At 39.5% G+C, this 23,260-nt stretch overlaps 1 non-coding gene across 1 annotated transcript; it reads left to right on the forward strand.

The window, feature by feature from the left end:
* Positions 1 to 22,481: 22,481 nt before the first annotated feature.
* On the forward strand, positions 22,482 to 22,588 carry LOC141694646 (small nucleolar RNA R71). Its single transcript, XR_012563934.1, has one exon. It is a non-coding gene; the product is annotated as a small nucleolar RNA R71 (small nucleolar RNA).
* Positions 22,589 to 23,260: the final 672 nt, after the last annotated feature.

The raw sequence follows: 23,260 nt of genomic DNA on the forward strand, positions 1-23,260 counted from the left end.
ACAAGAGAGATATTCTCAATGATGACATTGCCAATTTTCAAATTGCCATATCCTTTAGTAAATCCTTTGCTGTCATCTCCAAAGGTAACTATATGGCCAGCTTTCTCAACCACACCTGTGAGCAGGGACTTTTCTCCTGTCATGTGCCTAGAACACCCACTATCCAGTATCCACATGATCTTTTTTTTTCTTACCTTACCCTGCAAACACATATTGATTAAGAAGACTTTGGTACCCAAGCTTTCTTGGGTCCTGATGGTTTAGGAGTAGAAACAGAATCAATAATTGAACCCTTAACAGGCTTAGATTTCACTTTGGATGGCTCCTTCTCAATGTTAGTCTCAACAGAGTTGTCAGACTTAAAAATAGGAGTAGCAGTCTTGTCTTGTGTGTGCTTATTACTCATGCTTTTCTTAGTGTTGATGCAAGTGCTAGCAGTTGCATGAAAAGCTTTAAAGTAATCAGACATGGTAACAAATGCACATGGCATACATCCAACTATACCACAAGGTTCATGAAAACTAGGCATGTTACGCATGGCAGGCATACTGGAAGTTGTAATAGATTCTACTTTACCTTTAGTGCATGCATGTGTAAGATGTGCAGTAGAATTGCAATTATTACAACGCTTCCTAGATGCAGATGAGGAAGATGCAAAATCAGATTTCTTATTAACACCTACCTTTCCATTCATGTTCTTCTTAGTCTTAACCTTAGCACTCTACTAGTCTTAGAGTTGACTATAGGTTCTGGTTTCTTAAGAGTTTCAGGTTCCTTTCTATCCACCTTAGTACCTGGGTCAGCTATGGATTTAGCTTTCGTAGCTGGAGCCTTAGGAGTCTTAGGGGATTCTTCTACCTTCTCTCTATCTTCAGCAATCAATTCCTCATTGTTCAGCAAACTTACTTCCTCCAAAGGTTCTGAAACAGACTCAGTGAATATCGGAGATATAGCATCCTTAATAACATATGGAACCTTTTCTGAAACAAACATGTTTATCTCTGATGTGCCACTATGTTTCTTACTGTTCAGTTTAGAATAGTCAAGTCCTATTGAAGTCTTAGATTTAAATCTTTGACTATCTATTATCTCCTTCTGAGTCAAAGTAGCATTCTTAAATGCCTGTAACTTCTTTTCTAAGTCAGCAATTTGGGTTCTAAGAATGGCCTCTATTTCTGCATTGTACTTAACCTTATTCTCTAGATACTCATTCTTTTGCTTAAGGTCTTCTGGTCCAACTACAAGCAATTCTAGTTCTTCATTCCTAGAGGTTAAACTCTCAGATTTAAGAACTAACTTATCATTTTCCATTTTATATGCAAGCATGCTTGTATGAACATTATACAATTCTAAAGGAAGTTCACGCACAATAGATTTGTATTCAGATACAGACATTTCTATAGTGGTAAGTTCAGGAACCTGAGATGGTCATGGTGATTCCTCTACAGAGTCTGCCATGAGAGCCAGATTTACATGCTCTTCCTCTTCATCCGAATTAGTATCATCCCAACTTTTTCCTTCAGCGATGTAGGCTCTCCCTTTTTCCTTTACCACATAAGCATTCAGCTTCTGTTTTAGCTTCTCATTCTTCCTTTTCAGATCTTCATAAGTTTCCTTCCTTTCATAGGAATCATTTGGTTTAGCTACCTTGGGCTTTCTGCAATCAGATGCAAAGTGCCCTAACTCATTGCAGTTGTAGCATCTGGTTTTGCTCTTGTCAACCCAGCTTGACTTGTAGCCTCCTCTGGAGCTTGACCCTGTTGAGTGGCTTCCTTTCTGAAATCTTCCTGATGAACCCCTTGGTGTGTAGTTGGGCTTTCTTCTGAATCTAACATGACTAAATTTTGCAGCCATGTATGCCATAGATTTGTCCTCCAACTGTTCAAGTTCCTCTTGAATATATAACTCACTTTCATCTTCTGGCTCACCATGAGTAATTTCAGCTACGATAATTTCTTTAATTGTTGAGGAGGGTGCAACCTTTTTTTCTTGATATTCTGGTTCACGAACTACAAGTGCAGTGGTTTTTACAAGTGTCGTACTCTTTCTGTCAACAGAACCAGGTCCATAGATAATGGCTCTTTGCTCTTGCTCCAGCTTATGTGTTCTTAACTTACCATAGATCACATCCAGGGACATAGTCATAAAATCTGATCTTTCCCTGATTGATGTGTTCTTTTATTTCAGGTGAACTGGGAGCGTGAGCATAAACTTTTTGTTAGACTCTCGTATAGGGTAGACTTTCCCTTGCAGCTTTAATTCACTTAACAGACTTGTATATCTCTCAAAGAGTGAAGACAGTGCTTCTCCGGGTTGAAGTTTGAATGCCTCATACTGAGTCGTCAGAATATCCATCCTGTTTTCTTTGACTTCCTCTATTCCTTCCATCAAAATCTCAATGGTCTCCCACATATCTTTTGCACTATTACTTCCTAGAAGCTGATGACTCATATCCTTATCAGTCGATTCCACAATTATGAGTTGAAGGCTGTGTCCAGATTTATAAACTCCTTATCGGTTTCCGTATATTTAGACAGATCCCTGGGAGTAGATGTGGAAGGAATTCTTACACCAGTTGCAGTTGTGGATTCAACAATTACTTCCATCGGAACATAAGGTCCATTTAGTAGTATCCCAATGTAAAGTGGATTCGAAGCTTTCATAAACAGCATCATCTTTTTCTTCCATAGGTTGTAATTATCTCTGTCAAATGGAGGAACCTTTATGCTTCCAATTCTTTAGTTATTCATTTTCTTGGCGGAATTAAATTATTTAAAATTCAAAAAATTTAAAGAATTGAGAATTTTTGAAAATTAAAAAATTCAAGAATTTTTCAAGAACTTGTTTCTTTCTCCAGATCTTGATTTGTGTGTCAATCAACAAGCTTTGATACCAATTGTTAGTCCTAAAGTATCGTACATGGGGGGTTGAATACGATACCTACAATCTTTTTCGATTCGTTTCAAGTTCTTCGTTAAAAGTACGGAATCAAAAACAACACAAAACAATTCAAGGAATATATTGTTTTATTAATATAAACCTTGAGGTTGCTACAATCTAACCAAAGTATTGATTAGCTACAACAAAATCAGCAGCATAACATTCTGTTCACAAGGATAATAAATGTCAAGCTTTAATGGAGCTCTCATAAATTTTCTGTGTTTGCTGAAGAAGATAACCAACTTAATTAAATTACATTCAATTGCTGCTTTGTAGTCTTTCAAAATTAAATAGACAGCTGGCCAATTATTGTCCATACAAATTATTTAACTTTGTTGCACATTGAATCAGTGAAACACCTTTGTGGCGACATATTTTATGGCGACAAGCTTTCTGTGTATCCTCTATGGCGACATGCTTCTGTGGTGACAATTGCTTCCTGTGGCGACAGCCTCTATGGCGACAGTTGCCTTGAGCAATTGTTCCAACACCTCTGTGGCGACAAGGGCTTCTGTGGCGACAGAGTTGCCTTAGAGCAATATCTCTGTGGTTACATCTCCTGTGGTGACAGGGGTGCCTTGGTGCCATTTCTCTATGGTTACATCTCCTGTGGCGCAGGGGTGCCTTGGTGCCATTTCTCTGTGGTTACATCTCCTGTGGCAACAGGTAGAGAGAGCTATCTTTTACTTAGAATATTTTTGCCTCTTGGTCAAACCATTCTTTAATGTATCAATCATTTTTCTTCTGTTAATTGAATCAAAATACTTCCTTGAATTCTGATGTTTGGTGCACTGGTCTGGTTCACAAACAACTAGTACTGAGAGGATCCTGATTCAATTTGTCTTGTGATTCTGAGTTGATACATACTGATGTTTATCCATTCCTTCTTTTACTGAACCCTTGATCTGTAACATTTGAAGTCAATACATGCAACTGATACTTAAAGCCCCTTGATGTCTTATTCTTCATGGCTGCTTGAACATAGTAATGAACTTTTTCCCATGATTTATAGGAGGACTTAATGAATCAATCACATCATTTGGTTCTTTGTGTTTATCCTGTCTTCATCTGAAGGGTTCCTGTGCTTCACAGTTTAATAATGTTTATCGGTTTCTATTTTCATGTTGAGTTATAAATCCTCGATTACATGTTACATTACATTATGCTTTACAAAACTCGTCAAGTTCATTTAACTGAAGCATCCTCTTCTTTCCAGCTGCATCCAAGTCCAGATTCAATTTCTTCAAAGCCCAATATGCTTTATGCTCAAGCTCCATAGGCAAATGACACCCCTTACCATACACCAACTGAAATGGCGATATTCCCAATGGAGTCTTACATGTTGTTCTATATGCCCAAACAGCTTCATCAAGCTTCAAAGACCAATCCTTCCTTGATGGACATACCACTTTCTCCAAAATGCGTTTGATCTCTCTGTTAGATACCTCAGCTTGACCATTTGTCTGAGGATGATAAGTCGTAGCAATGCGATGATTCACATTATACCTTTTCATCATATCAGTGAACTTGCGATTGCAAAAATGCAACCCCTCATCACTGATTATGACTCTTGGAGTTCCAAACCTTGTAAATAATTGTTTGTGAAGAAAATTAAGCACCACTTTCGCATCGTTTGTTGGCAATGCCTTAGCTTCAACCCATTTCGACACATAATCAACTGCCAACAAGATATACTGATTGTTATAAGACGAGACAAATGGCCCCATGAAGTCAATTCCCTAAACATCGAAGACCTCAACCTCGAGAAGCACATTAAGAGGCATCTCATCCTTTTTAGACATATTACCCACACGTTGACATCGATCAAATTTCAAAACAAACTGATGAGCATCTTTAAACAAAGTTGGCCAAAAGAAACCTGCTTGAAGAACACGAGTTGTTGTCTTTTCTCCACCATAATGTCCTCCATAAGCCGTTGAGTGGCAATCTCGCAAGATCCCCCTGTTTCACTATAAGGAATACATCTCCTGATGATTTGGTCAGCTCCTTGGTGAAAAAGAAACGGCTCATCCCACATATACCACTTCACCTCATGAAGAAACTTCTTCCTTTGAGCATAAGATAAGTCGGGAGGCATGATATTACTCACAAGGTAGTTCACAATATCTGTAAACCACGGCTCTTCTTCCTGCACTCCAAACAGCTGCTCATTGGGAAAAGACTCGTTTATCAATGTCTTATCCAATGAAGTCACATTAGGATTCTCTAAACGCGAAAGATGATCAGCAACTTGATTTTCAGTTCCTTTTTTGTCCTTGATCTCTAGTTCAAATTCTTGGAGCAAAAGAACCCATCGAATCAATCTAGGCTTCGAGTCCTTCTTTGAGACGAGATATCGAATGGCGGCGTGATCAGTGAAAACAGTCAACTTAGTCCCAAGTAGATAAGATCAAAATTTCTCAAAACCATAGACAATAGCCAAAAGTTATTTCTCCGTAATAGTGTAATTCAGTTGAGCACCATTTAGAGTCTTACTAGCGTAGTAGACTACATGAAATATATTGTTCTTTCTCTGCCCAAGAACTGCTTTAACTGCATAGTCACTTGCATCACACATCATCTCAAAAGGCTCATTCCAATCTGGTGCAGTTATGACAGGTGTCGTGATTAAACTCTTCTTCAATGTCTCAAAAGCTGTAATGCACTCGTCATCGAATTTAAAAGGAACATCTTTCTCTAACAGACTGTACAAAGCTTTAAAATTTTCGAGAAGTCCTTGATGAAACTCCTGTAGAAACCCGCATGATCAAGAAAACTGCGAATCCCCTTGACAGAAATAGGTGGAGGAAGATTCTCAATGACCCCCACCTTGGCCTTGTCCACCTCTAAACCTTTATTAGAAACCTTGTGCCCGAGAATAATGCCTTGACGCACCATAAAATAACATTTCTCCCAATTATGTACCAGATTAGTCTCAACACACCTCTTGAGAACGTGTCCCCGATTCTGCAAGCATTCATCAAAAGAATCGGAAAAGACTGAGAAGTCATCCATAAACACCTTCACATTCTGGCCAATCATGTTAGAAAAGATGGCCGTCATACATCTCTGAAATGTGGCTGGTGCACCACATAGACCAAAAGAAACTCGTCTGAAGGCGGAAGTACCAAATGGACAAGTGAAGGTAATCTTCTCCTGATCTTCTGGAGCGATACAAATCTGATTGTACCCCGAATAGCCATCCAGAAGATAGTAATACTCATGACCGGCCAACCTGTCAAGCATCTGATCAATAAAGGGAAATGGAAAATGGTCCTTCCTAGTGGCTTTGTTCAGCTGTAACACCCCCAGATCCGGGGTCAGGGATCCGGGTCGTCACAGTCTTTCTTTCCACAATTATCACTTAACTTAATTAATAATAAACAACCTCAAGCTGTGACCCCACACTAACACACACCACCACAAGTTATAGTCTCAGAGATGAAATTGAAATAAGTACAAGTCCTTGAATCCATAAATAAAAGTTATTACAACCCAAAATGTTGATAAATTTACAGTTAATTGCCATTATCTGCCACAAGTTATAATTATACAATATTTGGTTCCCAAAAGTAGAATGCCTGATCTACCAATAGATCTACCTCTGCAGCTATAGCAGCTACAATATCAACGGGAAGACGCGTGACGCTTCCCACGCGCTTGCGCTGGGTCTGCAGGAGTCTGACCATCTTTCCTAACTGTTGTTGTGTGATGAAGAAATAAAGCAAGAGTGAGCCTTACAGCTCGCAAGATAATATATATAGTGTAAACAATAACGCAAGTATCTACATGGATAACTTGCTGGAAACCTTTATCAGGTGCAAGATAATTACTACTGGATATAAGTAAAAACAAGGGATGAAGTTACCAAATACTTCACTATACTTATATCATTTATAAAGCTACTTGAACTACCACTGTTCAAAGTATAATGAGCTTTCAACAGTTCATCACATAGATGAGACTACAAGACAAGGTTTGAATAGATTAAATCTTTGAAGTATTATTGAAGGAAATGAAGTTATGATATACTTCATTAAGTTCCGATATATATATCCACATATACATCTTCTTTATACAGTCCCTGAAAACCTCTATCATGTAAAGTATGAACAGAGTTTGTAATATCCAATGAATTTTTTTTTGGAAGGGAAAAAGAATTATGGCATAAACCCGATATCTTGCTGATCAGGCAAAGATACCAATAAGTAACCTTTTCTACTAGTAGATGGACGAATTCCCCACTGGTCATCACCCTGGCCGCAATAGGACCTTATACTGGACTGCCACTCAGCCACTTATGCATTTGATGGACTCCCACTGAGCCACTTACACTATCATGGACGCCCACTGAGCCCATGTTGCTTATGCCGACTCGATAGATGGACTTACTTCCCGAACGTTGGGTAAGTAATCAATTCATTTACCAAAACTGCAACCTTGTTGCGAATATAAAATACACCATAGAGCCGGATCCCTCAGGTTTTGAGCGAGTATTTAAATCCCCTTTAAAAGGAAGATCTTAAATATAAAAAAATGAGTTTTGGGATCCGCTCTAACTTTTAAAAATCATTTTGAAGACTCGAAAACACTTTAAAGAGTGTTTGGAGTAATGTTGATTTAATAAAATAAATCAGTCCCAATATATTTAGAAAATATCTGAATATTATTATTTAAATAATATTCCCATAAAGAATAATTGAGGTAAAAGTTGGAAAACTTATAATTGAAATGAATAGTAAATAATCAAAGATATACTTATACGAAAGTAATATCTTTATTTGAATAATCAAAAGTAAGTTTGATTATCGAACATTATTCTTTAATAAAATAAAGAATATTAAATAATACGCGGAGTCATAATACCTCGAATGAATAGTATAAATAATATTCATTAAATAAATAAAGGAGTCATACATCCTCAAATGAATATCCAAATAATAATCATTAAATAATATAAACTGAGTCTTAAGCCCTCGAATGAATATTCGAAATAAACTCAATTAATACAATAAAAGGAGTCATAAGTCCTCGGATGAATATTCGAAATAATATTCAATAAATAAAATAAAGTTAAAGTTATCGAATAAACCTTATTCGATTAATAGTTTTGAAAACTATAACCATATATATATAAAATATATATAATATACTCGGGAACATCGACTCCCGGTTTAGAAATATGTTCACCTTTTGATCCCCTATACTAAGGGTATACTCAAATACCGCTTATCTCTAACATAGGTATTATGCAACTAATAAGCATTTGAACCAACAGATATATAAATCAAGAATACGAAACAGGCATGCATATATACCGTATCACATGCTACAATATATCGCAAGAATTTGCTAATAACAATTATGCATTTATCACAAGATCATGCATATACACATATACATCACAACAACAGTTATACGGGTAGAAAACTTGCCTGAGCGACTGGGGGTTATGAATGGCTCGGGACGAGTCTGGTAACCTATAAACAACAAGTAAGTTGGAATTAAACCAAAGTCACTTGTAAATCTATACTCTAACCAACTTAGACTCTAACGCTCGTTTTGCGCTTACTGATTCTCTTAAGTCACTCGAGTACCCTCGGCTCCACCATTTTTAATAAATTGCCCATTACGAGTTTTAAGGAGATTCCTTCCCGAGTGCCTTACCAACTGCCTAATCCACTTAACATAATTGTTCCATACTCCAATTAGTCTTTAAGGTCTTTAACCTATGTTTCAAAGTAAGGCGAGGGGTAATGGTTCGTTCGCGAAACGTCGTTACTTAAAACGACCCTTTCTCCTAAACCGTACATCGGAATCAAACGAACCACATATCAAAACGAAGCTCGTAACATGAACTACCTAAAAATGGCAATGGTCAAAACCTAGTAGGGAGTTCTCAGGTCCTAATGTTATGAACAAAAGCAGCCTAAAGTAAATCGGACATTACGACGGCTATGTTTACGCGATTTCCCAATTTTATACCATTCCAATTCAATCATCAAACAACCCCAATCCATTCATACAATCAAAGTCCATCCATATCACATTACAACAGCCCCAATCAACTCATTATTAACACTTATACTAGTTCCTAAAACTTGAATTTAAACTTTACTAAATCCTTTAACCAAACCATAAGATTTCAACATTTCATTCACCACCATTCCAACCCAACTCTAAACCAACCATCATTAAGCTACTCTATTATCATAACAACCAAAATTATCCTAATATACCAAGTAAAGCTAGGGTTTGGAGAAGATATACCTTCCTTGAAGTGGTGTGAGTAGCTAGGAAGCCTTAGGAAGCCTTGAGGAGTCTTAGGGATGCTTGGATCTTAAAGGAAAAACAAGAAAAATCAAGTTAAAAACCTTGAAATCACTATTCATTGTCTTCCTCATTGATTTCTTGGAGAAGATTGAGAATGAATTAGAGGCTTAAACTCATAAGATAGCCATAACTATGCATAAGGAATACTAGAGAATTATCTTACCAATTTAGGAAGCTTGGATCTTGGATTTTGAAAATCTTCTCCTTGAAAAATAGGAAAAGCCGAGAGCAAATGTTCTTGGTGAAGAGAATACAATTTTTTTTTGTTTTGATGAAATGATTTGCTTTGGCTTGGTGGATGTAGTTTTGTTTTTGTTTTAGTTAATTACCTTATTAACCTTGTCTTTGTGTGGTTATAAACTAACCACATCTCCTTCTCCTTATGTCATGCTTATGTCATCATGTGATGTCATCCTCCCCTCTTTGTCCTCTTCTCATTGGTTGGGTGACATCATCCCCTCTAATCTCTTTGATTAACTTCCTAATTGTTTGCCTAATGACCGCTGATCTGTTATACGGTTCGCTTATCTTTCGTTTTCGTTTAATGTTTGAGGGATCATACCCGGGATCTTATTACTTAGGTTCCCTTAACCTTTCTCAATATATTATATTCCTTTTATGATCCTCTCTTATGATCCTTTAATTTAAATCCTTTTCATCCTGTTACCTTATACTCAATTCCTTCCGTATCTAGTGGATTTTCGGGAAAAATCAAAGTGTTCGGAATTGGATTCTGACGATCTTTACATACACTTATATACCCTATAGAGTACCAATAAAATCTCAGAATATCCATAACAGAACCCCTACATAGTGTGGCATGAACAGTTTTCTTATTCAGCAATATCAGCAAAAACACTATTCATAAGGGTTACAAAGAGTTCAAAATTTTTGGGGTTATTACAGTCTCCCCTCCTTAAAAGGATTCCGTCCCGGAATCAAATAAAAACAAATGGGGGTACTTTTCTAGCATTGCGCTCTCTAGTTCCCAAGTTGATTCTTTCACATTATGATTCTGCCATAGCACTCTGACTAGCTTGATTACTTTGTTCCGAAGCACCTGCTCCTTCTTATCTATAATCCTTACTGGCTTCTCCACGTACGTCAGATCTGGTTCCATATCCACCTGCTCGTACTCCACTATGTGTCTGGCATCCCGATGATACTTCCTTAGCATTGACACATGGAACACATTATGAACTTGTTGCAAGTTAGGGGGTAAGGCTAGCTCGTAAGCTAACTTTCCAATCCGTCTTAATATCTGAAAAGGTCCAATGTACCTTGGGCTTAGTTTGCCTTTCTTTCCAAATCTCATTAATCCCTTCCAAGGGGATACCTTTAGCAGTACTAAGTCCCCTACTTCATATTCCTTGTCCTTTCGGGCTAGGTCTGCATATTTCTTCTGTATGTCTTGGGCTGCCACAAGCCGTCCTCTGATAAGATCCACTATGTCTTTGGTCCTTTGGACCACTTCGGGTCCGAGCATCTTCCGCTCTCCTACTTCATCCCAGTATAAGGGAGATCGACATCTTCTTCCGTACAGGGCCTCATAAGACGGCATTCCGATGCTAGCATGAAAGCTATTGTTATAAGAAAACTCGATTAACAACAAGTGATCATCCCAACTTCCTTTAAAGTCTATTGCACAGACTCTCAACATATCCTCTAGTGTCTGGATGGTCCTTTCACTCTGCCCATCCGTCTGGGGATGGTACGCGGTACTCATATTTAACTTGGTCCCCACACATTCTTGAAAGCTCCTCCAAAATCTGGAGTTGAACCTGGGGTCTCGGTCTGAGACAATGGACGCTGGGACTCCATGTCGCGTCACTATTTCCTTAAGGTAAATGTCCACCAGTCTATCGACTGTGTATCTCTCATTGATAGGAATGAAATGAGCTGTCTTTGTCAGTCGGTCTATAATTACCCATATGGCGTCATGATTGGCCTTCGTCCTTGGCAAGCCTACAACAAAATCCATCACTATCTGTTCCCATTTCCATTCGGGAATCTCCAGGGGTCGTAAAAGTCCACTGGGTCTCTGATGCTCTGCCTTTACTCTTTGGCAAGTCAAACATTTGCTTACCCATTCTGCTACATCCCTCTTCATGTTGGGCCACCAGTAATATTCCTTCAAATCCCTATACATCTTAGTACTTCCCGGGTGAATGGAATATGTTGAACTAAGGCTTTCATCCAAAATCTCATCTTTAAACTCTTGAACATTCGGAACCCAAATCCGGTAGGAGTACCTCATTATCCCTTTATCATCTTTCTCAGTATGGATCTCCTCTCCAGTCATTGACTCTCTGCCTTCATTCATTATTTTCTCTTGGCACAATCTGATCTTTTCCAATAACTCTGGCTGCATTGATATCTCAAAAAGCTTTTCAGTTCCGGTTCCGGTTACCTTTACTTCTATTTCCATTCTCTCAAAATCCCTTATCAATTCTTCCAAAATCGTTATCATTCTGAGTCTTTCCTTTCTACTAAGGGCGTCAGCCACCATATTGGCTTTCCCCGGATGATAGAGAATCTCACAGTCATAGTCCTTGATTAGTTCTAACCATCTCCTCTGGCGCATGTTGAGCTCTTTCTGCGTAAATATGTACTTGAGGCTCTTATGGTCTGTGAAAATCTCGCACTTCTCTCCATACAAGTAGTGCCTCCAAATTTTTAAGGCAAATACTATTGTCGCGAGCTCAAGGTCATGAGTAGGATATCTAATCTCGTATTCTTTCAGTTGTCTCGATGCATACGCAATCACTTTACCGTGCTGCATAAGCACACACCCTAATCCTTTGTGCGCCGCGTCACTATATATCACAAAATCTCCTTTTCCGTCCGGCAATGCCAACACCGGGGCCGTTACCAACCTTTTCTTTAATTCCTGAAAACTGTTCTCGCATTTCTCCGTCCATTCAAACTTCTCTGTCTTACGAGTACGTCGTGTCAAAGGGGCTGCGATCTTCGCAAAGTCCTGTACAAATCTACGATAGTAGCCGGCCAATCCTATGAAACTCCTTACCTCTGTGGTTGTGGTTGGCCTTTCCCAATTTGAGACCGCCTCTATCTTGGAGGGGTCGACCAATACTCCTTCTTTATTGATCACATGTCCTAAAAACTGTACTTCATTCCGCCAGAATTCACACTTCGAGAATTTGGCATACAACTGTTCCTCTCTGAGTATTCCTAGAGCTATCCTCAAATGCTCTGCATGTTCTGCCTCAGTCCTTGAGTAGATCAAAATATCATCAATAAAAACTATCACACACTTGTCCAAGTACTTCTTAAATACTCTATTCATTAAATCCATGAAAGCCGCTGGGGCGTTGGTTAATCCAAAGGACATTACCAAGAACTCATAATGCCCATACCTGGTACGGAACGCTGTCTTGGAAATATCTTCGGGTTTAATCTTTAGTTGGTGATATCCAGTTCTCAGGTCAATCTTGGAAAAATAAACAGCATCCTTTAGCTGGTCGAACAGATCGTCTATTCTAGGTAATGGGTACCTGTTCTTTATGGTTAGCTTGTTCAACTCTCGATAGTCGATGCACAGCCTCATGCTCCCATCTTTCTTCTTAATAAATAAAACTGGTGCTCCCCACGGAGACACACTGGGTCTTATCATACCCTTATCCAAGAGTTCCTGCAATTGGATAGCTAATTCCTTCATTTCTAACGGGGCTAATCGGTAAGGTGCTTTTGAAACCGGCGCCATCCCTGGGGCCAACTCAATAGCAAATTCAATCACTTTATCGGGTGGTAATCCCGGAAGGTCTTGTGGGAATACGTTTTCAAATTCGTTGACTACCGGAATATCTTGTAAGTTGGGCACCTCCTTCTGCGTGTCCACCACATAGGCTAGGTAGGCCTCATTTCCTTTTCGTAGCATCCTTCTGGCCTGGGCCATAGTCAAAAATTTCTGCGTCTGCCTTTTTCCTCTAAATATAACTTCTTTCTTCCCTGGGATATTTAACTTAACTTTCTTCCCTTTACAGTCTATCTGAGCATCATTGCTAGATAGCCAGTCCATTCCCAAAATTACATCAAACTCCCCTAATTTAAAAGGGATCAGATCAACACTAAAAGATTGTTCCCCTATGCCTATCTCACAGGCGGGGTGAATCTGGTTAACAGGAATAATTTCATGGTTGGCTATTTCTACTTGTAAGGGCTCTATCAAGGGTTCAGCTTTAAGTCTTAATTTACGCGTAAAGTCCCTTGATATAAAAGATTTAGTTGCTCCCGAATCAAATAAAACGTTTACACTGACTGAATTTAGAGAAAGGATACCTGCTATCACATCTGAGTCTTTCATAGCATCCTGGACTGTCATGTTGAAAGTCCTCGCAGTAGGTGGCTTATTGGAGGCAGCCCTGATGGCTCCTGAAGCTGCTGGTTTGTTCATTGGGCATTCCCTCTTCCAATGACCCGGCCGTCCACACTGATGACAAGTGGTGGTTGGAATGACGGCAGGGGTTGATGAAGGGCACTTAGTTGAATAGTGACCTTCCCGACCGCACTTAAAGCAGGTTACTGGCTTTCCTTTACACTCCCCAGTGTGCATCCTTCCACAAGTGTTACAGGCTGGCAATGGGAGTCGAGACTGGTTGGAATAGGACATTCTTGACTTCTGGCCGCTCTGGCTCACACTCACGCTCATTGGCCGCTTAAACCCAGTGTTCTTTCCCGGTAGGGACACTGCTCCTCGATTAAATCTAGTTGGGAAGCTCCTTCATGCGGAACCTCCACCCATGCTCATACTTTTCCTCTTTATTCCCTTCTTCTCTCTTTCCTTCTGCATCTGTTCACTTCCGGCTTCTACAATCGTTGCCTTTTGCACCAGAGTGGCATAATCCGTAAGCTCAAGGATTGCCACCCTATTCTGAATCCACGGTTTCAGTCCCTGCTGAAACCTCCTAGCTTTCTTTTCCTCGGTGCTCACAAATTCCGGCACAAACCTTGATAACTCAGTAAATTTTGCTTCATACTCTACTACAGATAAGTTATTCTGCTTTAGCTCCAAGAACTTGAGCTCCATCTGGTTTTCCATAAACCTCGGGAAATACTTTCCCAAAAATAACTGACTGAATCTCTCCCAGGTTATAATAGCATCTGTCTCCATGTTTTTCTTGGCTTCCCACCAGTAGTTGGCCTCTCCTTTCAGAAGGTAGGTAACAAATACAGTCTTTTGTGCCTCATCGGTACTCAAAATCTCAAAGGATTTCTCCATTTCCTTTAACCATGCCCTTGCCTCAACTAGGTCGGCTGATCTGTGGAACTCAGGGGGCTTAAGGGACTTAAAAGCCCTGAAAGAGTTTGCCACAACATTGTTATTTCCTTGAGGGGGTGGGTTGGGTTGGCGTTCCAAGTTCTGCCTTAGTAGTTGCATGAACTGGCCCATGGGATCCATGCCTGGGTTTGGTACTGGTTGCTCAACCTCAGTTTCTCCTTCTTCAGCCTCTATCTCAAATCCCTCAACATCATATATTTCCTCTTCCTCTTCATACAGGGAGTCATCCTGTTCCACATAATCATCATCTTCCTCTTCACTGTGTTCCTGGTTCCTATTGTCCTGATTATGGCTTCCCTGGTCCTCAGATCCAGGGTTCGCCCTAGTTCCAATCTTTCTTGGCGGCATGATACTGATAATAAAAAAAATATTAGGAAATTCAACGTTAGGTCACAATCATACTCAACATTGTGCCTTGCACAATTCTATAATGGGGAGAATGTATCTCGCAATTTTATTATTTTATGACAGTTCTAATAAGAAGTGCAGTAATAATAATGATAAAAACAGTGATCTCGTCACTAAGGAACTGAACTGAAAGGAAACAAATATATACATAATGCGAGAAATACATAGTTTGATCTGGTCAAAAGTACAACAGTGCTACAGCCATCTGTCCCAAAAGTGATACACAGGAGTCTATCTGTCCAGTCAGAAAAAGGGATGCTATATACAAGTCAACTATCCCGGAAAATTGGCTCTTACTAAGGCCTCGACTAACTAGACAACTAGACTATCCCATCGTCAATCCTGAATCACACACCGGAGCGAGTCAGCTCCCATACCCTTTCCATCGCACGACGGAAGATATAGTCGGCCTGCCGCCTGGAGATCCTACCATGCCTGTCCCCCTGGAGCGATCTGAGCCTCGCTCGGGAGGTGAGCTCTATCCCCGTAAGCTCCCTCCTCAAGGATCGGGGTATAGCAGCCCTAGTCTCATAAGCTCGGGTACGCCTACCCGCCCTCTCCGCATCCAACTCCCTCCTGGCCTCATCCAGCCGGGCCTCAGCAACAGCCACTCGGGTCCTCAGTACATCCTGAACATAGCCGTGGGCTAACAAAGACTGCCTGTGGGCAGAGTCGAGAGGTGGTGAATCCGGAGCCGCTGGGGGTGCCTCCTCAGTCTGCCTAGGCTCGGAAGTATGGGTCTCTGAGCTGTCCTCATAGGGGATCCAAGATAGTGGTGGAGGGGTAGGAGCTCTGACCACCGGAAGTGTGGGTAAAGGGGTACCAGCGTACACTACCATAGGTCCGACACGCTCCTCAGCTACTGGGACCTCATCCGGGTCCTCCTCATCTGGAATAGCAATGACCTCTGTCTCTGACTCCTCTGAGGGGTCCTCCTCATCTGAAATAGCAATGACCTCCGTCTCTGACTCCTCTGAGGGGTCCTCCTCATCCTCCTCCATCTCAGGCTCCTCCTGATCCTCGACATCTAGCAGTGCCTCATCATGCTCATGCTCGAACATCTCAGGGTCCTCTATCTCATGCGCCTACACATTAAACGAGCTAAGTTACTATCATGATACTTATAAGGGTTCCCGTAAGGGTTTTAACTGTCAGCGCTACTTTAAGTAGTCCGACCACGAACTTGGCAAGAGTTCTTATTATCTTTGTGAGTTTGTTATTATATCGTCGCATCATCTCTGAGGTTTATAACGCTTGGCTCTGATACCATTTCTGTAACACCCCCAGATCCGGGGTCAGGGATCCGGGTCGTCACGGTCTTTCTTTCCACAATTATCACTTAACTTAATTAATAATAAACAACCTCAAGCTGTGACCCCACACTAACATACACCACCACACGTTATAGTCTCAGAGATGAAATTGAAATAAGTACAAGTCCTTGAATCCACAATTAAAAGTTATTACAACCCAAAATGATTACTTGATAAATTTACAGTTAATTGCCATTATCTGCCATAAGTTATAATTATACAATATTTGGTTCCCAAAAGTAGAATGCCTGATCTACCAATAGATCTACCTCTACAGCTATAACAGCTACAACATCAACGGGAAGACGCGGGACGCTTCCCACACGCTTGCGCTGGGTCTGCTAGAGTCTGGCCATCTTTCCTAACTGTTGTTGTGTGATGAAGAAATAAAGCAAGAGTGAGCCTTACAGCTCGCAAGATAATATATATATTGTAAACAATAACGCAAGTATCTACATGGATAACTTGTTGGAAACCTTTATCAGGTGCAAGATAATTACTACTGGATATAAGTAAAAACAAGGGATGAAGTTACCAAATACTTCACTATACTTATATCATTTATAAAGCTACTTGAACTACCACTGTTCAAAGTATAATGAGCTTTCAATAGTTCATCACATAGATGAGACTACAAGACAAGGTTTGAATAGATTAAATCTTTGAAGTATTATTGAAGGAAATGAAGTTATGATATACTTCATTAAGTTCCGATATATATATCCACATATACATCTTCTTTATACAGTCCCTGAAAACCTCTGTCATGTAAAGTATGAACAGAGTTTGTAATATCCAATGAATTTTTTTTTGGAAGGGAAAAAGAATTGTGGCATAAACCCGATATCTTGCTGATCAGGCAAAGATACCAATAAGTAACCTTTTCTACTAGTAGATGGACGAATTCCCCACTGGTCATCACCTTGGCCGCAATAGGACCTTATGCTGGACTGCCACTCAGCCACTTATGCATTTGATGGACTCCCACTGAGCCACTTACACTATCATGGACGCCCACTGAGCCCATGTTGCTTATGCCGACTCGATAGATGGACTTACTTCCCGAACGTTGGGTAAGTAATCAATTCATTTACCAAAACTGCAACCTTGTTGCGAATATAAAATACACCATAGAGCCGGATCCCTCAGGTTTTGAGCGAGTATTTAAATCCCCTTTAAAAGGAAGATCTTAAATATAAAAAAATGAGTTTTGGGATCCGCTCTAACTTTTAAAAATCATTTTGAAGACTCGAAAACACTTTAAAGAGTGTTTGGAGTAATGTTGATTTAATAAAATAAATCAGTCCCAATATATTTAGAAAATATCTGAATATTATTATTTAAATAATATTCCCATAAAGAATAATTGAGGTAAAAGTTGGAAAACTTATAATTGAAATGAATAGTAAATAATCAAAAATATACTTATACGAAAGTAATATCTTTATTTGAATAATCTAAAGTAAGTTTGATTATCGAACATTATTCTTTAATAAAATAAAGAATATTAAATAATACGCGGAGTCATAATACCTCGAATGAATAGTATAAATAATATTCATTAAATAAATAAAGGAGTCATACATCCTCAAATGAATATCCAAATAATAATCATTAAATAATATAAACTGAGTCTTAAGCCCTCGAATGAATATTCGAAATAATATTCAATTAATACAATAAAAGGAGTCATAAGTCCTCGGATGAATATTCGAAATAATATTCAATAAATAAAATAAAGTTAAAGTTATCGAATAAACCTTATTCGATTAATAGTTTTGAAAACTATAACCATATATATATATAATATATATAATATACTCGGGAACATCGACTCCCGGTTTAGAAATATGTTCACCTTTTGATCCCCTATACTAAGGGTAAACTCGAATACCGCTTATCTCTAGCATAGGTATTATGCAACTATAAGCATTTTAACCAACAGATACATAATTCAAGAATATGAAACAGGCATGCATATATACCATATCACATGCTACAATATATCGCAAGAATTTGCTAATAACAAATATGCATTTATCACAAGATCATGCATATACACATATACATCACAACAACAGTTATACAGGTAGAAAACTTGCCTGAGCGACTGGGGGTTACGAATGGCTCGGGACGAGTCTGGTAACCTATAAACAACAAGTAAGTTGGAATTAAACCAAAGTCACTTGTAAATCTATACTCTAACCAACTTAGACTCTAACGCTCGTTTTGCGCTTACTGATTCTCTTAAGTCACTCGAGTACCCTCGGCTCCACCATTTTTAATAAATTGCCCATTACGAGTTTTAAGGAGATTCCTTCGCGAGTGCCTTACCAACTGCCTAATCCACTTAACATAATTGTTCCATACTCCAATTAGTCCTTTAAGGTCTTTAACCTATGTTTCAAAGTAAGGCGAGGGGTAATGGTTCGTTCGCGAAACATCGTTACTTAAAATGACCCTTTCTCCTAAACCGTACATCGGAATCAAATGAACCACATATCAAAACGAAGCTCGTAACATGAACTATCTAAACATGGCAATGCTCAAAACCTAGCAGGGAGTTCTCGGGTCCTAATGTTATGAACAAAAGCAGTCTAAAGTAAATCGGACATTACGACGGCTATGTTTACGCGATTTCCCAATTTTATACCATTCCAATTCAATCATCAAACAACCCCAATCCATTCATACAATCAAAGTCCATCCATATCACATTACAACAGCCCCAATCAACTCATTATTAACACTTATACTAGTTCCTAAAACTTGAATTTAAACTATACTAAATCCTTTAACCAACCCATAAGATTTCAACATTTCATTCACCACCATTCCAACCCAACTCTAAACCAACCATCATTAAGCTACTCTATCATCATAACAACCAAAATTATCCTAATATACCAAGTAAAGCTAGGGTTTGGAGAAGATATACCTTCCTTGAAGTGGTGTGAGTAGCTAGGAAGCCTTAGGAAGCCTTGAGGAGTCTTAGGGATGCTTGGATCTTAAAGGAAAAACAAGAAAAATCAAGTTAAAAACCTTGAAATCACTATTCATTGTCTTCCTCATTGATTTCTTGGAGAAGATTGAGAATGAATTAGAGGCTTAAACTCATAAGATAGCCATAACTATGCATAAGGAATACTAGAGAATTATCTTACCAATTTAGGAAGCTTGGATCTTGGATTTTGAAAATCTTCTCTTTGAAAAAAGGAAAAGCCGAGAGCAAATGTTCTTGGTGAAGAGAATACAATTTTTTTTGTTTTGATGAAATGATTTGCTTTGGCTTGGTGGATGTAGTTTTGTTTTTGTTTTAGTTAATTACCTTATTAACCTTGTCTTTGTGTGGTTATAAACCAACCACATCTCCTTCTCCTTATGTCATGCTTATGTCATCATGTGATGTCATCCTCCCCTCTTTGTCCTCTTCTCATTGGTTGGGTGACATCATCCCCTCTAATCTCTTTGATTAACTTCCTAATTGTTTGCCTAATGACCGCTGATCTGTTATACGGTTCGCTTATCTTTCGTTTTCGTTTATCGTTTGAGGGATCATACCCGGGATCTTATTACTTAGGTTCCCTTAACCTTTCTCAATATATTATATTCCTTTTATGATCCTCTCTTATAATCCTTTAATTTAAATCTTTTTCATCCTGTTACCTTATACTCAATTCCTTCCGTATCTAGTGGATTTCCGGGAAAAATTAAAGTGTCCGGAATTGGATTCTGACGATCTTTACATACACTTATATACCCTATAGAGTACCAATAAAATCTCAGAATATCCATAACAGAACCCCTACATAGTGTGGCATGAACAGTTTTCTTATTCAGCAATATCAGCAAAAACACTATTCATAAGGGTTACAAAGAGTTCAAAATTTTTGGGGTTATTACATCAGCTTCCGATAGTCCATGCAGACTCTCCACCCCGTGACTGTCCGTGTAGGAATAAGCTCATTCTTCTCCTTTGCTACCACAGTAATTCCACCTTTCTTTGGCACACATTGAACCGGGCTTACCCATGAACTGCCAGAGATAGGATAAATGATCCCTGCATCTAGCCACTTTAAAATTTCCTTCTTCACTACTTCCTTCATGATAGGATTAAGTTTTCTTTGTTGCTCGACTGTAGGCTTGCTACCTTCCTCTAGCAGAATTTTATGTATACAGTAAGAAGGGATGATTCCCTTAATATCCGCTATAGTCCATCCAATTGCCGATTTAAACTCTCTCAGAATCCTCAATAGCTTTTCCTCATCACTACCTGAAAGGTCAGATGCAATAATAACAGGCAGAGTAGATGCATCACCTAAAAACGCATACCTCAAATGCTAGGTAAAGGCTTAAGCTCAAGAGATGGAGCTTCCTCAATAGAAGGCTTGAGGTGTTTAGGAGCTTTTTTCAATTCCTCCATTCCAAGAGATTCAAAAGGCATATCAATCTTCCTCTTCCAGGGAGAAGCATTCAAATACTGCAATTGCTCTTCACCTTCATCATCTTCACTATTGAAATTCCCCAATAAGGCTTTTTCTAAGGCATCATACCTTAGCAATTGATCAAGTTCCGATGTGACCACTGAATCGACCAACTCCACTTTTAAGCACTCCTCATTATTAGTAGGAAATTTCATAGCATTGAACACATTAAAAGTCACATCTTGATCCAGTACTCGCATTATAAGCTCACCCTTCTGCACATCTATCAAGGTTCGGTTAGTTGCCAAGAAAGGTCTTCCCAAGATTATGGGAATCTTCTTATCCTCCTCGAAATCAAGAATTACAAAATCAGCAGGGAAGATGAGTTTATCAACCTTGACCAAGACATCATCCACAATACCTCGCGGATATGTAATAGAACGGTCGGTCAACTGCAAGGTCATATATGTCTGTTTGGGATCAGGTAAGTCCAACTGCTTAAAGATTGACAAGGGCATCAGATTGATGCTAGCTCCCAAGTCACATAAGCATCTGTCAAAAGACACTTTTCCAATAGTACATGGAATAGTGAAGCTTCCTGGATCTTTAAGCTTCAGAGGTAACTTCTGTTGCAGCACATCACTGCATTCCTCCGTGAGAGAGATATTCTCTAAATCATCTAGCTTCACCTTCCGAGATAGAATTCCTTTCATAAACTTTGCATAACTAGGCATCTGCTCGAGAACCTCAGCGAAAGGTATGTTGATATAAAGTTTCTTGAACACCTCCAGAAACTTCTCAAATTGCTTATCCAACTTTTTCTTCTGTAGCCGCTTAGGAAAAGGCGGTGGAGGATAGATCTGTTTCTCCTCTGTATTACCCTCAGGCGGAGTGTGCTCAACAGTAGTCTTTCTTGGTTCCACTTCTTCATCCTGCTGTTTTGCTTCTTTCTTAGCCCCAGCTTCTTCAGTCAACTCTTGAGTTTGTTCGGGATTCGCAATCTTCCCAAACCTCAAAGTGATTGTCTTTACCTGCTCCTTAGCTTCCTTCTTTCCTGGCACATAAGTGTCACTAGGCAATGTACCAGGTTGACGATTTAGTAAGGCATTGGCAATTTGCCCGATTTGATTTTCCAAGGTCTTGATAGAAACAGCTTGACTCTTGCACATAAGCTTCAACTCCTCTAATTCAGATTTTTCATTAGCTTGTTGCAGCTGGAGTTGTTGTTTTAGTGCATACTGCGGTTGCTAAAAACCAGGGGGGTTGCACTGCTTAGCTGGATACTGCTGATAAGGCTGTTGAACTGCATTCTGAGCGTTGCTCCAACTGAAATTAGGATGATTGCGGTTGTTAGGATGATAGGTGGCTGGCACAGGTTGTTGCGATCGCTGAAAGTTGCTCACGAACTGAGCTGATTCACTAGAAATTGTGCACTGATCAGTCTCATGGGCACCAGCACAAAGCTCACAAACACTAGTGTTTTGATTAACTCCATAATTAGCCAAAGAGTCCACCTTCATTATCAAAGGCTTAAGTTGGGCAGTGATAGCAGTTGCTGTGTCCAACTCCAGAATTCCTGCAGCTTTCCCTTGAGTCAGTCTCTGGGAAGGATTCTGGTACTCATTAGCAGCCATCTGTTCAATAAGTTCATAAGCTTCATCATAGTTCTTAGCCCACAAGGCTCCTCCTGATGCTGCATCAAGTATGGGCCTAGAAGTAGGACCCAATCCATTGTAGAAATAATTAATAATCATCCAATTAGGCATGCCATGGTGTGGGCACTTCCTTAGCATCTCCTTATATCAATCCCAAGCCTCACACAGAGATTCTCTAGTTTGTTGAGTAAACTGAGTAAGAGCATTCCTGATTGCGGCAATCTTCGCCATGGGGAAGAATTTAGTGAGAAACTTTTGAGCAAGATCTTTCCATGTGGTGATAGACCCTACTGGTAGAGAGTATAACCAACACTTAGCCTTGTCCCTCGGAGAGAATGGGAAGAGTCGCAGATTGATAGCATCTTCCGTCACATCATTGAATTTGAAAGTGTCGCAGATCTCGATGAAATCCCTGATGTGCATGTTGGAGTCTTCAGTTGGAGAACCCCCAAACTGAACCGAGTTATGTATCATCTGGATCGTGCTTGACTTGATCTCAAAAGTGTTAGCCCTGATAGCTGGTCTGATGATGCTAGACTGAATGTCATTAATTTTAGGCTTAGAATAGTCCATCAAAGCCTTCCGATTTTCTGCTTGATCACCCATAGCTACTACAATTGGCTCTTCAACTTTCTTTTCTTCTTCTACCTTCTTTTCTTCCTCAAAACTTCCCTACGAACTACCAAAAGTTCTTCCTCGGCTTTATCCAGTGTTATCTTACGAGTATGCGAACGCGTATGCATACACCCTCGCTAGAGTACCTGAAACCAGACAAGGAACAAATAAATAACAATGTCTGAGTCAATGAACTTTAACGACCACTGATGGAAAATATATAAACTATAAATTAACACTGCAGTCCCCGGCAGCGCCACCAAAAACTTGTTA

Source organism: Apium graveolens, chromosome 10 (genome assembly GCF_009905375.1).
Source record: "Apium graveolens cultivar Ventura chromosome 10, ASM990537v1, whole genome shotgun sequence".
In the NCBI taxonomy this organism is placed as follows: Eukaryota; Viridiplantae; Streptophyta; class Magnoliopsida; order Apiales; family Apiaceae; genus Apium; species Apium graveolens.